We start from the raw sequence: 17,836 nt of genomic DNA, 5'->3' as shown, positions 1-17,836 counted from the left end.
TTACATACTTAATCTCTCTCTCTTTTCGGAACCTGGAGTTTTAGGTTGTTTTGCTGTTCACTTGTGTATTCACATCCCAAATACATATACACTTAGATTCTCAAGTGTAAAGACGTACTTAGTTTTGTGATACCTACAGGCACACTTCTACCTTGTTTTTCTTATGGTTTTCGCAGGCATTATATCCAGGCAAATCAGGTTTCCTTCTGCTGTAGGTCTCCATTAACATGCAATGGGAATGAAGGATAAGGAAGATTACTGAACAGAAAGCGCTTAGGAAGACCTGTCTTTCCTGCTAAGTAAATGACAAATTTAGGACTGTATTACTAAAGGTATCATGACACCTACCTGTTTGTGCAGTACAGATGCGACTAAATGCCTAAAGTACTTTGCAGGTACCGTAAATCTAGACATCCTGTTGGAAAACATTCTTCAGCCTGGATGATGTGTCATTGAGGTGGTTTACCTTCATGCAGTTGTAGCATGTATTAACACAAGCAGTTTGTTACCCAAGTAGTTGGTATACAGACATTGCTGTGCCTTGAGTTGCTTTGAGTTTCAATAGAAACAATCTCTCTGAACATTTAAATAACTTTGTGATGTCTGAATAAAAAAAGATAGGATCTCTCTGATGTCCACTGTGCGCTGTGACTTGAGGCATCAGGCCCCTCATGTAGCTCAGATGAAGGTGAGCTATAATGTAGGGAAAGGAGTTGAGGGTACTCAAGATACATTTGTGATTGGTTATCATTGTCTGTTCTCTACTCATTCTAAGAGCTTATGCCTACCTAAAGATTTGAAACTGTGGTAGCTGGCACCAAAGCCACCATCAGTCTATAGACCATGGAGTGGGCTGATTGAGAGTAAATTTGCCGTGCCAAAATGCGATATGTTAATTCCATCTTATTTCTTGAGTGAAGAATCCAGAGCCATCTGTGGTAGAAAAAAGCAAGTAACAGCAAGTAATGATAGGCATTAGTCTCTGTAAGAGATAAGGTGCAAATTTAAAAACTCTTGACCCTATATTTTCTTGCTGAAAGCAACTGTATCTTAAGAAGACCAGAAGTTGCCTACTTTGTCTACACCTTCAGATGTTGTTCAGTAAAATGCTCAAATATTGTAACAGAACATAGGTAATATGTCAATCATTTTTCAAAATGCCTGAATATAAGTGTTGTAAAATGACTGGTTAACTATTTTTTTTAACATACACAATGTCCTATAAAGTTTTTATATCATTTTATTTAACATTATTTGTTAACAGTGAACTTTAATCTCAAATAATCACTAGAGCTTAAATTGATATTAATTGTAATTTTGTGATTGTTATTTTTCTCTCAGAAGTACAGTTTTCTCAAGCAGGAAATGTAGTTTACGAAAGTGTGTATGTTTCAGTGTAAGTAAGTGGTACACCATTATAAAATTCACCGAGAGATCCAATCCCCTGATAATGTAAATGGAAAACATCCAGGCCTTACTTTTCCAGGCAGTCAAATTCTGAGCATCATCAAAAATATATATTGTGAAAAAAAAAGGTGAGAAAGAAAGGCTGCAATCAGAAGTGCTTCCTATTTCTGTAGACTGTTTGAGAAAAGATTATAACTCCCATTCATAGGAGTTGAGAGCATGAGGCACTTAAGTATGAATCTCTACAAACAAAAGAATGAAGACTGGATCTAGTAAAGTGGTCTGGCACTTAAATTATGTGCGTTGAAGTAATTCCATGTCCAAGTAACCAAGCAAGGCATTATAGTGCACTGCAGGTGGTATGCAAATAAATAACATATTTTTTAAAAAAATACAATTTTATGTAAACTAATAATTTTATCCTAGCTAAATAATAAAGCAAAACACAGAAATGCTGTGTAGTGTTATGTAAACTAATCACTTTATCCTAGCTAAATAATAAAACACAGAAATGCTGTGTAGTGTTTGGTTTCTCCAAGATTTTGCTGATCAAAATAATTCAGAAGTGAATAAATAAATAAATAATAAAAAATGATGAAAAAGAATGGTGATGGCTTAAAGTATTCTTCAATTTACTATCTGTGCTCTATAGTATGATACAGTGCTATGGAATAGTGCTTATATAATGATGTTGTATTTTTACTTTGCCAACAGAGAGAAAGGCTTGGGCAAATAGCCAATATGATAATCTGATAGTCTCTCTATAGTTCAAAGACCACAGTTAGAAAAACATTTTCTGGAGATAACTGGTATTAGCTGTAATTATAATGATATGTTCTCTTGAACCATCATAATTAAGGTGCAACTGATAACAATGAAAAACAAAGAATACATATTATATGAAGTGGGCAATTTGGCTGTATGAAAGACTGCTTCACTGCTAAAAATAGAAAACCACCATTAGAAGTGAAAGGAAGACAGCTACACAAGATGAAACCAATTAAATGAATAAGGAACACAAAATAATATCAAAATTACAAATTAATTATGCCCTTAAAGGTAAAAGAATACCTGTTAGTGCATGAACAAAGAACTAAAATCTGTAATGTATAAAAAATTGCTAAACCATTGTACTGCCTTACCTAAAGAGCCTTCCACAAATGGACCACTGCAGACTAAGGTAGGAAGCTGGATCTCTGCCACTTAGTCAACTATCAATGAAAGTTCCAGTGGTTTTTGACAATACTAATGTGTTTGACCAGCAAGCCTCTGCCTTGAGGAGGAACACTGACTATTTTCAGCCAAATAGATCATGGCAGATTGTAGGGCAGCAAAGCAGGGGCAGAGGAAGGACAGCAAGGATATATAATACAGCTGCTGGGCGTAGAGAAACCTTCCTGTAGCAAGTGGATGTCCTAGGATTGGCTTAATTATGCTTTGTCAGTTTTTACTACAAATGCTATAACTTCTCTCTTTTTCAGGTGGTTGTTAAAGGGCTAATGGGTGTAAAGTGGTTTTCATGAAAGATTACAAGAGGGGAGGAGAGGAGCAGGTGGGACAGAAGGCAGATAGCAAGTAGGAAGCTGGTTGTTTTGACATGCATTAGTGCTTTGCCAGAGAGACAGTGCTGAATAGGCTGACACCTCTTACGAAGTAGTGGGACTCACTACTTTGACTGAGTGGGTAATAGCTGCTGCTGTTACCTGTAGAGAGGAAGGAGCAAACCGGGATGTAGAGAATTAGAACAGGGCTTGTTCCCCGAGTACCCTGGGGAGGTGAGAGAGTCAAGTAGGATGTTCTTTTTTGCAGTTTTCTTAGTCTTTTCTGTGGTGGGAAGTAGTTCTTGCTCTATAAAGGGATATTGTACCCTATGTAGGTCTCTCTGGTGAGGACCTGTCTCACTGCAAGTAGAACATGCCAAGAATTTTCATTTAAATACTAATTTTGGGAAAAAAAATATAATCAAAATGTCAGAATTTTCTGTGCCAGAGGAAGTCTATCTCCTGTACAGATCAACTGGTCATCGAGTTTGGGTGCTCATAGTACAGAACAGAGGTACCACCTCTCATCTGTAGCATGTCTGCAATAAGTGGAGAAAAAGCCCTGGGCAAATGCAGGGAAAAAATTCACAGGTTTTAATTCATTTTCTTCTTCTCCATTTCTAGGTTTCCTTCTCAGCTTCTCTTTCACCATCTCTGCTCACGGGGCAGGAACTCTGTGCTTATCCTAGGTTCCTAAGGAAATGAGATCTGTGTGTGTGAATATAACTGTCTCCCTATTAATTTTTAATACCAATGGTGAACTTGAACTTGAGTATAAATAAAATGGTAAATAAAGATCCTGCAAAACTAAGCTACTACAGTTTTAATGAAATCAAGTGACAGAAGAAAGACCTCCCTAGCATCCTAGCTGAAGAGAGTAAATTCAGCTTTTATTAGATAATTCATAATTGCATGTTGCATTTCTTCTCAGAAACTGCTACTCAGGGAAAAAAAAAAAAAGAGAGAGAAAAAAACAAACAGTCCAAACCTCTTTTCTTGAGAAGGAGAAAATTGCAAAACATTGTAAAGGAAACTTTTAGAAAATACTATTTTTAAAAGGAACTAGCCATAATTCGCAAAGACAGCCCATTTTCCCCAGAAATCCTAGAAAAGCAACTGCATCATCTACATGATAGTGGTATTTTGAGTTGAGAGAACTGATTAGGGACACTTTAGTTACAGATTTTCCAAGAATTGATGCTAGTACATAGCCAGAACTGGATCACACTGTACAGGTAGCACTTTATTCCCAAAGTTTAAAAAAAAAAAAAAGGCACACTAGGAGATTGAGGTACTGAGAGAGAAAAAGTGTAGTAAACCGGGAATCTCTAAGGATGAAAACAGCTGATGAGAACATGGTAAACCACCTTATATTCTAGCACAAGAAACCTCAGGAATTGTTCAGAGTACCCAGATGTAGGCTCATGTTAGAGAAAGATCGACTGTTGTATTAATATCTCATGCTCTATCTCTGGCACAGTTTAATCACCTGACCTGGTTGAACACCTGGCTCAGGGCACCCTTATTTCAACACTTCTGCACCATTTTATTATCAGTTTAAGTTATGAGCCAATAATACACACCTCATGCATGATTACTTGTCACATCAGAAGAATTTACCTCTTCATATTTAGCCCTATCATCATTCATAGCCTGTCTAAGGACAGCCTGCCTCCCACCCAGGCTGCCTCTTGCTGGCAGGTGTCTTCTCAGTTGCTCTTCCTTCAGATAAATTTGGTAAATTAGGTTTTTGGGTGGCAAGTTTTTGAGGTCTGTAGGCAGAACTGGCTGTATGGGAAGGAAGCTGGCTAATGGTTGAATAGTATAAGCTGTAATTTCAGGGCTTCACTTACCGCATCCTTATAAAAACCATTTAATAATCGTGCCTTCTAGTGGGGGGGAGAAATGCTTTTTCTTTTGTTACTTAGGAACTGCTGAAGGTGCTCTTCATCTTGTAAGAAATGTTTCCAATAATATAACGAAGAGGAAAAGTGACCTGTCAAATTTCATACGGCTGCAAACCTGGCCTTAGTTGTACTCAGGGCTGAAGAAACAATTCAGAGGGTTCAAACCATTACTGTCATGGAATAAAAGAAAATATTTAAGGGCTGAATAGTTTTATCCAAGGTAAACTGGTATACATTCTCCCAGTTGGTATTTCATTTTTTAAAAAATAGTTTTTGTAGATGTCTGTGTGAAAGCTTGTAGATTTAGATTTCAAGAGAAAATATTAATTCATTTGGAGTAAATATTGAATCTGGCAAGAATTATAAGGTGAGCTAAAAGCTAGCCAAGGGAGCCATTAATTTGGAGGCTCATTTTATATCTCAATCATTTTCCTGTCAAAAGGTGGGATTAATGATGACTACTTCAAAACCTTGCAACTCAGTTTGTTCAGACCCTATCTTTACCATCAGGAAGTTATTTAAGTGTGGATTTTTCTTCACAATTTATTCATAATGCACTTACTTAGAAAATATTTTTGCTTGGCCACTGCTGCTGTTCCCCCCACTAAAATCTTCTCACATCTAAGCAACAACAGTACTATATAGACTTCTTCACAGGGATCTTTTTTCCATGTCTTTTTGTTTCTCACTGCATGTCTCGAGATGCTCTCCAGTTGGTTCTTACCAACCAGTTGGTTCATCTTTCTTACTGTGGGTGTGTGGAACAGGCCCTGTCCTGCAGATGAGCAGTGCAGACAGGTCACTGCCGCTGTGCTGCGAGGTCCTGTCCTATTTATACTCTTCACCGTCATGTCTGATGTTGCTGACTTGTGTCTATCATAACCCTGCAAAGCACCTTCCAAATTAGATGTTCCCAGGTTTTGTCCTGTTACAGGTCTTCATTTGAAGCTAAGTTTTCTATTATGTTTATATATCACGAGTGGTTACTACCAATAACTAGGAAATTTAAAAGGTCTTTACTTAATCATTAATTCTTGCAGTGTATGTTTTGTGAACTGCTTTAGTAAAGGCTAAAATGCATGAAAAATTGAGAATTCCCCCACTCTATCAGCTCTCCCCTATAAATATCACTAACTACGTTTATACTTCCAGGAGAGCAGATGCTTAGGTGTTAACCCTCTGAGATGTTGTGCCTAGTATCTATGTACTTGTTAAGATATGGTTTGACATGACTTTATAGTAAACTAGTGCCTAACAGAAGCAATAGGGTTATCAGAATCACATTTTTGTATATTATATTCTTGTATATACAGATTCAAGACCAAGGAAAATTTTTCAAAGTGTCAGTTGGAAGGAAAGTCTGGTTAGCAATCAATCCCTTAAGCAGGGATGCAGAGCAGAACTTACCCTGTTTACTCTACAGGAGAAAGGTAATAACATTTTTTTCTCACCTTACAGAGCAAAGGGTGAGAAACAAGTAAAGTTTAAAAATCCTGGGAAAATTTGCTATATCTTCATGTTTTATACCTGTTCACTCTAGCATCATTATACTGTATTTATATTAAGTGCAGGAAGAAGGAAGTTTAACAAGAAGGGTTCTTTGTCCCTTTTAAAATGAAAGTGATATAACTTTCATGTATATATTGGATGATTCTCTTCAGAGATCAAAGTCTTGTTTGTATAAGGGGATATGTATACAATGGCAGATGCTTGAGGAAGTAGATTTTTTTGCTCTAATGTTTGAGTAAAGATCCCAGTGCTGATTCTCCAAAGCACTGTTCTGGGTCAGAGCTTTTCAGTGCTTTTCAGTGTTTAAATTAATGTCAAGAAATAGCCAGAAGCATGAATGGTCAGAGAATGGTTCTAACATTGCACTGACCAATTTTATTTATCTCCCATTTTACCCTTATGAAATGCAACAATTATGAATGAATTGGAAATATGGAGAGCAGTTCCCCAAGTTATAACGTAGAGAGGAATGTTAGAGAAATGTATAGTAAAAGGTAATGAAGGAAATCTAGGAAAGATTTAGAACAGTTTGGTGATGCTGCCACCTCATCTCTGATTACATTAGTACTGTCAATTTGCAGAATAAAAATCTGGATTGATGTGTGCTAGTGAAGGAAAAGTCTGAAGTAAACTTGGTGGAGCATCACAGGAAGGTTCACAGTCCCCAGTTCCTGCCTTAGTTTTTATAGAGCTTGACTCCGTAACTTATATCTACAGGGCAGGAAAGGGAAGGCATTACGGTGTACAGCTCTGCTGGCAGCCCTCACTCATGGTCAGGCTGATGCAGACCTTTATCCAGGAGGGGTGTGGAAAGTGATGAACGAGTCTGCGTGTCTTAAACCTATGGTTCAGTGTCAGTAGTGAACCCTTGCTTCCCATTGCGCTTTAGTTATCTCTCTATACACTTCTATTCCCTCGTGTTACTCATGTAAAAGATTCTTTCAGTTATGAAGTGCTGTTGAAATAGGTAAAGTTAGAATGTGAGGTGGCACGAGACATATTCTGGCTAGGAAGAAAATTTTTCATGGAGTACATGAAATCCATATAATTAAATCAGCATTTAGTAAATAGAAAGAACTGATCTTAGGTTCAATTTTCCCTGTAATCTCAAAAAATCTATGACTACACTCTTACAACAGCTGTAGGGGTGAATTTAAGAGAGAATAGGATATAATTCACTCTGGTACAATTGTTATGTTGTTGGAAATTTTGTAACGCTATCACAACAGTGAGGCCCTTTAAACTGTGGAGAAAATTTCCTACTCTATTGCTTTTATGCATCTTTATTAATTTCAATGAAGGTGAAGTTCCTGTTAGGATGAAAATTTCGGGAGCAGTTAATTGTGCTGCTCTAGCCAGTGTGCAGGCACTTTACATTGGTTTATAGGGTCCAACTAACATTTCGGAAATGTAACTTCTGCTGTTTATTCCGCTATTAGATGTCTTTAAAGCCAAGCTTTTCTTTCTGGGCAAAAAGCATAGATGCTTTTCTAGCTGATGCTTTCTCAGGCTGGTCTTGTCTCTCCTCTTGTTTTTTTTTTGGCTTTCCTGATGTGCACACCACATTGCCCATTGACTCTGTAAATGTGCACCCAGTATCATCCTTTTACTAGGCATCCTGATGATGTTACACAGAATTTCCTCTCCATCGCAAACTATAGAGGCCAATTCAATTTCTGTGATAAACACTGCTTGCATGTGGCAGCTGCCATACCAAAAGCTGTTTATCTCTGTCTCTTACAGTCATCTCTTTGCTATTCCTGTTTGTGTTCCTATACATTGAATACCCTCCTTCTCACAGGCTTTTCCTCTTTCACTGGCACCCTGCATTCTGCTACACTGTCAATTAAAAACGTGCTTTGTTCCACACGTGTAAATAATTTTTCTAACTTTTCTAACTTCAATTTAGAACAGAATCATCACATTATACAGCATCCTCCTCCTGTGCCAACATCACTCTGCTCTGGTTGTGCATCGTTAGATCACACCATATGCCTGCTGAATATGCCTGGTATAGTAAAATATTTGAACTTTGCTATGCGTAATGCAAATATAGATTGTGGAACAAGTGTGAAGAATTAGGTTGGGCAAACATTGCTTTTTCTTGATAACGTTTTGTGAATGTAAGATTTTCTGTTGAGATTTAGTAGGAATTTGTTCAAGACAATTTCAACACTTTCACAAAGGTGAGCAGAAGCTGAATCAAATATTTGAATCGAATATAATATCTGTGACTAAAAAAAAAAAATCCAAAGATTTCCATCTGGAAAACACCCTGTTGAGCTGTTTGGCAGATATTGACCAATGGTCATCCATAAAGTTCTGGGTGTTTAAGTGTTTTATTTGCTGTCAGCTTGAGTCTTTTTTGTGCTGCTTTGTCAGCTTTGTGTCAGCTTTGTTTTTTTTTTTTTTTTTTTTGTGTGTGTGTGTGTTTCTTTTCTCTATGCATATGAAATTGTAACAGAGGAATTGCTCCATCTGACAAACCATGCTGGAAAGAAAAATAGTTGGAATTTTTCAATCCTTAGGTATTTTCTCATATTACAATTAAGAAAATCAAAGAGAAATCTTGAAGTGGTAAAGGACTGAGAAGAAATGTTTCAAGTTTCCTATTTCCTGATATCAACCCAAAAAGCACAGTGAGTAATTTTTCATATAATAATGATTGCTGACTATGTCATTGCTGGGTTTATTGTTTATAAGCTAAGGGATGACATCAATAGCATCAAATGTTGATTTTGAGATGCTGCATAAATTCAGAAATAACAGCAATTTTTATTAAGCAGGAGGCTGTCATCTTGTGACAATTCTCCCTTCCCAATAGCTCTATTTCTGTTGGGGCAGCGAGTTACTTTTCAGCTGAAGTAATTTTGTTTGGCACATGTTAGTTTCCAGTTATGTAAAGGATTGCCAAAGAGAAGTGGGAAACTGTCCATTCGCACTGTCCACAGCAGATTAAACAAATGTAAAGGGCTTAATTTTATCAGAAATTTCTCAGTATATTTATATTAGACGTTAGGAAAATGTTTCTAATGATAATGACTGTGAAGGAGAGGAATAATTTGTATTGGCTGGGCAGAAGCTGAGTCTCTGTTACTGGAAGTTTTTCAGAAATGACCTATGTCTACCTGATGCTTCCTTGAGTCAAGGACTAGACATACATGGCTGAGATGCAGATGACAAGATGATGACCTCTCAAGACTTTTTACCAGTCATCTGTTTCTTGGATTTTACAAACACTGCCCACTCGCACAGAAATACTGCGGATTTGCAGTTGCACGTACATTATGGGACATAAGCTCCTTAATGTTTGCCCATGTAGAAATTCATGCAAGACTGCAACAGAACTTCAGGCTGTCATAACTCATTTTATTATGAGTAGATTAATAAAATATAACCTCCTAAGGTATGACACTTAAGCAGTCACAAATACTTATAGTCAAAATACAACTTTAAAGATAAATATGCTTTCTTTACTAATCTGCTTTTTGCCTCTGTGAACTCTTTTCATTATTTTGGTGCTTAATGGTCATTTTATAGCAATAGGATTGTTTGAAACAAATTCAGTAATATAATGCAGTATAAATTACTCAAGCACATTGAACAAAATGAGCTTTCAGAGGATTTTCCTTCTGTAAAACAGATATGATGTATTCAGTTCTTATGTTTATATACTAGAAAAAATCAGATATTTGCTTTTGCGGATTTAGCATCCCACTCTAAACAGTTTTCTCACCTAAGACTTCCCCAAAGTTAGGTGATAATCAGATATTTGATATAACCATTACATTTGTCTTGTGTCATTATTTTTACTTTAAAGGGTGACATAAATGCAGCAGAGCACTTTGCTGGAACACAGAGAAGGTGCCATGCTGTACAGAGGGCACTTACTGTTTTAAGAGCCTTTTAAACCTCTGCTCATGTCAACGGAAATTTGCAGAATGAGATGAGGTTGCTCTGAAGCAACTTGCCTCAAGCATCAGATTTTTGCAACTGGGCTAGGTACTGCACACCACAAACAGCCCTGAGTGTTTCAGACCAGACCAACCTGCCTGCCCTGCCCTGGTCCTCCCCCAGTGCGAGGACGGGTTGTCCCTTTGTGCAGCTCAGCTAGCGCAGGTTACCTGACCGGCCAGTGTGACCATCTTGGCTTTCCATGGTGCTGCTGACAAAAGGAGGAGCTTATTTAGCAAATTCAGTAAGTGTTTCGGGGGAAACTGATGATGATTCAGTGGTAACAGTCAAAATAAGAAACTCGAAAGAGAGAATGGTGGCAAACAGGGAAGACAAAAGAATACTGGCAAAAAGTTTCCTTGTTCAGTGTTTATATATCTGAATGATTACTTTTTATACACATGTAATCCACTCAAAAGCTGAAAAAGCACGTAAAGTCACTGGAAGCAGATTTTTATTTGTGAGATTGCTGGCTGTGGCAGATAGCTAGTCGCCTGAGAAGTGAAAATGATACTTTTATCATATTTTAGTTAATATTAAAGAAAATGCTACTGCAATGTGCTTTTTTTTTTTCTCTGTATGCTGATTATACATAATGCTTACTCAGATCTTACTTACACCAGGGCTGTGTCCTTATAACATTGACTCCACTAGTTTGGTTTCAGATTTGTACAGATTCGCATTAAAAGAAGCTGAGGTTTGCTTGTCTTTGAGATATAAAGTTCAGTTTGAATGCAATAAAGGAGGGCCCACACTTTTTGAGCATACCTTCACTGGTATGGTCGCAGTTGAGTGTACGTCTACCTTCATATCTCTGTAACAAATGTATCTCGTAAACCCCATATGTATATATTTATTTATATTTATAGATTAATATATAATGATGCCCAGATAATTTGAATGGCATGCTCACATTTTCTCCATAGTTGCAGATGAGCCCTTCTCTATAAAGGGCTTTTCTCAAGCACACCAAGTTCATTCTTCACAGTGCCTATGATTTAGTGAGATTTACGGACTTTGTTTGAAAAGCCCTTTGATAAATAATGTAATTATCTTGTCCACTTCTTTATGCCCCATTTGCAACATAGCAGATCATTTGGCAGCACTTCATTAACCAGACAGCCAAGTGTCTTAATTGAGTAAAATAATATATTTTAAAATGTAAATGTTAAATGAGTTTAACTGACAAAGTAGGCACAGGGCATGTACGTGACTTACCTGTAAAAGAAGCCTTCCTCAAAATGCCTGCTTATAAAGTGGACATATCTGACTCAGTGTTCAGAGGTGAAGTGTGTCACATTATCTGCTTCATATAGCATACATTGCAAATAAAGTCTGCCTGTGTGCCAGCAAAGTCATCCCATGACCTGACCTTGAACGACAGAACGATTTGAAAGTATTCACTGAGAAGACAGCAGGAACAATTTTCAGCCTGTGATGCTTGCTGAATCTACTCGCTTTCAGTGCAGATTATTTCTGGTGTGTATGAAGTCACTTGAGTCATTCTATTACCTAATGGAGTAAAACGATTTTCAACGAAGAGAAGAGAAGAGAAGAGAAGAGAAGAGAAGAGAAGAGAAGAGAAGAGAAGAGAAGAGAAGAGAAGAGAAGAGAAGAGAAGAGAAGAGAAAAGAAAAAAGAAGGCAAAGCAAGGCAAAAGAAAGGCACATAAAAGAAAACAAAAGAATGTGAGTAGTAAGAAGGCAAAAGGAATTGCGAAAGCAAAGGAATTGCCTGTAATAACCCAAGTATATCTTTATTCTGTCTCCTTTTACTACTAGATTTTCATGGTCTTTCTATAGGAATGCATAAAGGGACTAGAGGACTTCAGGGCAAGGAGGACCTTGCCCTTTCAACAGAGTTGTTGTTCCCTGAGTCTTTTAAAAATCTTTCTGGTCTTCAGTTACCAATAGGGATGTCCCAGGCATCCCCTTGCACAACCTTGACTTCCCCATGCAACTTATTTTTTAAGAGCTAAGCAGCAGTAAACAAAATCTCTATATGCCAAAAATAAAAATCTTTTTAGGTTTATTTCTGTTGAGGATGTGGGAAATGCCTCTGAATAGGACCTCTGAAATATTACAGATTTGGCTTCAGTGACAGATGGAGCAATTGTCTAACCTCAAAATAATAGTTCTGTTTGACTTGAATGAGTTTTGTATTTCATGTATTAACTGCAAGTTGTTTTCATTTTCATTCTGCAACATTTTATAATGATCGTCAAAATGTTATCTGGAACAGATCTCTGGAGATCTCTGGTCCAACTTCCCTCTCAAAGTGGGTCTCTTGCTAGTACTAGATTAAGACGGCCATTGTTTGTCTAGTTGAGTTGTGAAAACTTTGGCTCCTGTGGTGAATCTTCTTCTCTGCATGCATTTTGCAACCTGTTGGAATTAGAGCTTACTGATTAAATGTAGTGTTACATTTCTTTTTTCTCTCTGCCTCTGTTAGTACTGTGATCAGTACTATTTAAGGTTCCCTCCAGCAATGTCACCATAGTGGCATTGAGATGGAAAGCATTAGTACATCTGTTGAGTAGGACATATTATTTACTCTGCAAGTGTCAGAAGTGCATGCTTAGCATCTAAAAGCCAGTGTTCTGGGTTTGCTAAGACCGAGTAAAGGTAACAAGAAAACAAGGGATCTCTAAACATTGTCCGGGGAGAAGTATAGTTTATCATGGTAACTAATTGGCTACATTGTACTGAGGACTGATGAATTCTTCCAAGGAATGAATAAAGGTTATGTAATGATATGTCTATCATTGTTACCCTTGGTCATCTTATCAAGAGCAAACGGAATTGCTTTTATTTGCTCTTGCACATTTCTCCTAGGGACATCTCAGTAAATTGTTATGGGAACTGCTTTAGTTCTTCAGGGACTCTGAAGTGCTAAACTCCATTTTTTTTTTTTTTTTTAAATCTGGTAAGCAGACAGAGGCTAGAGAAGGTGGGGATTTGCATCAGTGCTGGTCTTATGTTGCTGGATCTGAGCAGTAGCCACCACCTGAGCTGAAACTGGATTCCAAGAAATTCTGAATTGAAGAGAGAAAAAGTGATCAATTTGTTCTTGTCTGGGGAAAAAACAGGAATACAGCTCTTTGAAGCCCTAACATGATAGGAGCAGGTAATTTGCATCTCTAAATCTCACTATTTCTATAACATTTTTATCAGGAAGAGACTTATAAGCTAACCGATTTTTTGAAGAGCTAAATAAAGATCTGGGTAACTGAATTCTGGTAACTGATGTTTATTCTATTCATCTCATAAATATTAGTGGGTGGCAGCTGACTCTGAAACAATGAGATTAGTCATCAGCTTTTTTTCCTAACACCTATGAGTTTTATATTTAGTTATCTTCTTTATACCACATGCCATTAAAAATAGTATCCACATGAAGAAAAGTGCATATCTCCTAACTTTAATGAGAATAATGTTCAGATTGTACTTAAAGGTCTTAGACATCTAATACAAAACTAGACAATGTGGGCAACTGATCATGTAGACATCTCAGATTGCTTGCTGCATCCTATTCTCAGTGGTAGGCAGAACAACATCATTTACCTCTCCGAGTACTTTTGGGAGGGTTACAGCCTGACTATGCCCCATACTAGCTGTAATTTAGTAAATTAAAAAAAAAAAAAACACAAATAAAATCAAGGCAGCAATCAAGCCCATCTCCTCTGTAGGACCATCTAGGCCTGTTAATGTCTTCTGATGTTGACTACTTGCTTGGAGGTTGCTTAGCTAACTCAGTTTTGCAACAGGTCCATACTTGGGATCTGGCTTACGAAGCTCACCTTTTTAGGTGACTAGATGCCTTACCATATGATTAATAGACTCGTTAATAGTGATGTGCCTATACCACCTGGTTGCTAAGTGCTGTTTACTGAAAGGAGACTAGAAGGCATGTGCTGAGAGAGTGCTCAAAGTCTAGCAGGCCACAAAGTATCCAAAATGGTTCACATGTCCTGAAACTATGCTACTTATTCTAATCAAGGAGATTATAGGAGAATCTCACCCTGGACTAGAAAGCTAGGTCATGCAGGTAGTGGATGAGCAAGACTTACTGATTTAGACCTTTATTTATTTATTTACTTATTAAATTCGCAATGGTCTCATGTAAAATGTCAACAAGTTCCAGGCACTTCAAACTCAGTTCTGCTTCTTCACAAGTTAATACTGGTATTACTGGTTATTTTATGCATTCCTACCATCATATATCCAAACATTTCAATAATGTGTACATACCTGATGTTCTTAACTTACATTTACTGCTTCATAGATTTAATGTCACTTTCAATCACAGTGATAAAATAGAATTATCCATCCACTATTATTTATATGTCAGTGAAGATGAATATATTCCAGAAAGATGCAGATGTATCTGCCTACCTCTGAAATGCACAGAAGACTTGATAGGCACTTGACACAAAGTGTTTTTCTGTTGGGCGTTTTGTCATGTCATTACAAGAACCTCCCTTGCTGATTCTTAGGCTTAAGTAGCACTTAGGCACTTCTGTCAGCTTAGTTTTGATGGCACCTGTATCTTTATACAGGTCACTATTAGTGAAAAAAAAATACTGGGCTTTTTAAAAAAATTCTTCAGAGTTCTGTCTTGCACAGAATGAGAACAGAGAATTTCAAAGCCATAGAATCAGTTCTGAATTTCAGGCATCTCCTACAGACATACATGCTTAAAACTTGATATCTGAATCTGTGAACTGGATCTCACCCCTGGTCATTTATAGGTACAGGATCATTTGAGATCATCTAAATCTGGCCTAGGTTACTACTCTGGCTTTTGTATCACCTCTGTCAGCCTATATCATTCCACCTACCTACGTCATTCCCACATGAGTTGGAATGTAAATAACAAGAAAAAACAGTTAAGTACCAGGTAAAATTTTAGGTCATCTAATTTCTGTGATTCTCTAAGCCTTCAGACATCTTCTCCCAACCAGAAGTGCCAGGATGAGAAAATTTTCTTCAGCTGGTATAGGTATGGCTTATAGAATGATACTAGGTACTCACATAGAACACAACCCACAAAGAGTTCCAAATAGGGCATTTAGGCCAGAGGTATTCTACGGAGCATAGTTTCTCTTTAATCAATTAGGTTTCTTGTACAAAGTTTTCTTGTTTCAAGTGCAGGACCTCAACAAATAGTACAATACCAGCTCCAAATATAAAAAAAAGAATGTGTTTCTATTTCAAAGGCAGCCTGTGAAGTAAAGCTTAACATAAGTAGGCAATGGAGCCCTGCCAATTACATTGTTCAAGTTGGGATAATTGCACAGGCTAAAAGAGTTGCGTCCCTCTGTGGCGGATCCGTGGAAATGAGAGTTCCTAGGCAGTCCTAATGAACGGAGCCAAATTGGATCCTCTAAAACAGCTCTCTTCTGAAATTGCTCTTGACAAGACATTTTTTTACCATTAACCAACCTCTGTGTCACACATTTAATGGCCTCTGTCTTTTTATGGGTCTTAAAAATTATTTTTATGCAACCTGCATGACATCTTTGAGATAACTCTTGAAAGTTATTGATAAATGAATTTCAAGTGTCAAGACACACTGACATCAGTGTGGTAATAGTTATTTCAGACCTTCATTTTAGGAGCTGTAAAAATCACATTTTTCCTGTTTGTTTTTCTGTTTTTCCTCATTGTGAAATCATTAAGATAACCGTGCTTTAGCCCTGATATCTTCTGTTTATCGTGAACTCAAATTTTAATTGTGTGGTATTCACAAGAACAAACGCAGACAAGTTGGTCTCATGTACAAGGTCTTGTCGCTAACTGAAAGCATAACCTGACAGCATTTGCTCATATTTGCATGAACAACGTAAGCCTGACCCTTTAAGTCTCAACTTTCTACATGGTATAACTATACAGCTCATTCATAAATTAGTAGATGATACCCTACAAAGGTGTTATAGTAGTAAGAATTCAGATAGAAAAGAAACTAAGAGGAGTCAAAGGACTAAAAAAAAAAGCACACCTATGTAAGCTATATGCACCAGAAAGTTGTTTTTCCTTCACTCACCTCAATGTGTCATTATCCACTTAACCTATTTATGCATTGTCAGTTGTCTAGGTATTTATACTGTTCCTTAACACTGCTGCTAAGGCCCCCTCAGCATTAAAGATTGGCGGTTGGATTTAACAAGAACCCAGGCACAGAACTACTACCTCCCTCAAGTGTCTTCTTTCTTGAGATTTCTTTGCAGAAACTGCAGAAATTCTTTGCAGACCTTATCATTTCTCCTTTTTCTAAAAAAAAGTTTTCTTCTTTCAGAGGTAAAAGTGAAGATAAGGAGCAACAGTGAATTGCCAGAATTTTGACTAATTAGGTGGCTTTCCGGACAGAAATGCCTTACTAACCTCGAATTCTAAATCCAACAAGAAATTGGTCTCTCATACTCCAGGAATAAGAATGTAGCACTCAGAAGGTGAACTGTTAGTATGGCAACTTAAAAATATCCTGTGTATAGTGTATGTAAGTGTATATACTGGATATAAGCTGGAGTTCATTCTTCTCTGTCTGAAACCTGAATAAGATTTGTATTAACTAGCGGTTTATTATTTTCTTGAGAAATCATTTTAAATCATGCCTAGGTTTTTAATGTCACTCGCTTAAGATCATGTTTTTCCAAGGCCCCTATCAGAATGCTTTAATTTCTGGTGAGTAATCTTCCTTACTGGACAAATCTGGTATAACTAGTAGCTATAGTAAACAAAGTTTTGAAATGATCAGAATAAATATTTTGGAACTGTACTGATATGATCAGTACTACTCCTGTCATGCCTGCTTAGCAAACTCTTCTTTTAGTAGTTTCTACTTTCTTATTTTGAAATGTCAAAACAAGATATTTTAACACTGTCAAAGAATTTTCTCCACTGTTTTCAAAACACATTTTCATCTAAATTGATATCTTGCTTTTAAAAGTCTAATATAACAGTACTTTCTGATGGAAAAATGCTGTGAGGAAAAACTGGTCTACATACCAAGGAGGTTTTGAGGAGACATTAAAAATAAATTAATATCAACAATTGTACTGCCAAATGGCACTGTGAATTGCACTCCTTCAACACACAGATAAAAAATTGGTATCTTTGAAAGTAAAGCAAACTCTGGCAGTGTATCCTTCTTTATAATGGGCATTCTTTGCAAATGTGCGTTTTAAATTTGCATAGAGAAATGGTATAAAAACTTGTGTAAACATCACTGTAGATGCTCATTACCAGCTCAGAATCTATCTCAAGAGTTTTGATATTTTAGAACTTTTATTCCTTGTAATAGCTAAGCATACAGGGGAGCTGTCTTTTTTTAGGGATGGTGTCTAACAAAATGAGTAAATCAATAGTGTGTTTTCTGGGCCTTTGAGCAGAAGACTTTAAGGTCATTTACATGCTTGTTCTACAATAAATTGCATCTGTAGTGACTGCACTGTTGCTAGACTCACAGTCAATACAGGTAACATTTAAAAACAGTGAGTGAAAATGAAGGAAATAGTAT

The sequence above is a fragment of the Tinamus guttatus genome, unplaced genomic scaffold (genome assembly GCF_059628265.1).
Source record: "Tinamus guttatus ecotype Peru unplaced genomic scaffold, ASM5962826v1 Tinamus_guttatus_pri_ptg000052l, whole genome shotgun sequence".
Lineage (NCBI taxonomy): Eukaryota > Metazoa > Chordata > Aves > Tinamiformes > Tinamidae > Tinamus > Tinamus guttatus.
Note: the sequence above shows the minus strand (reverse complement) of the source record.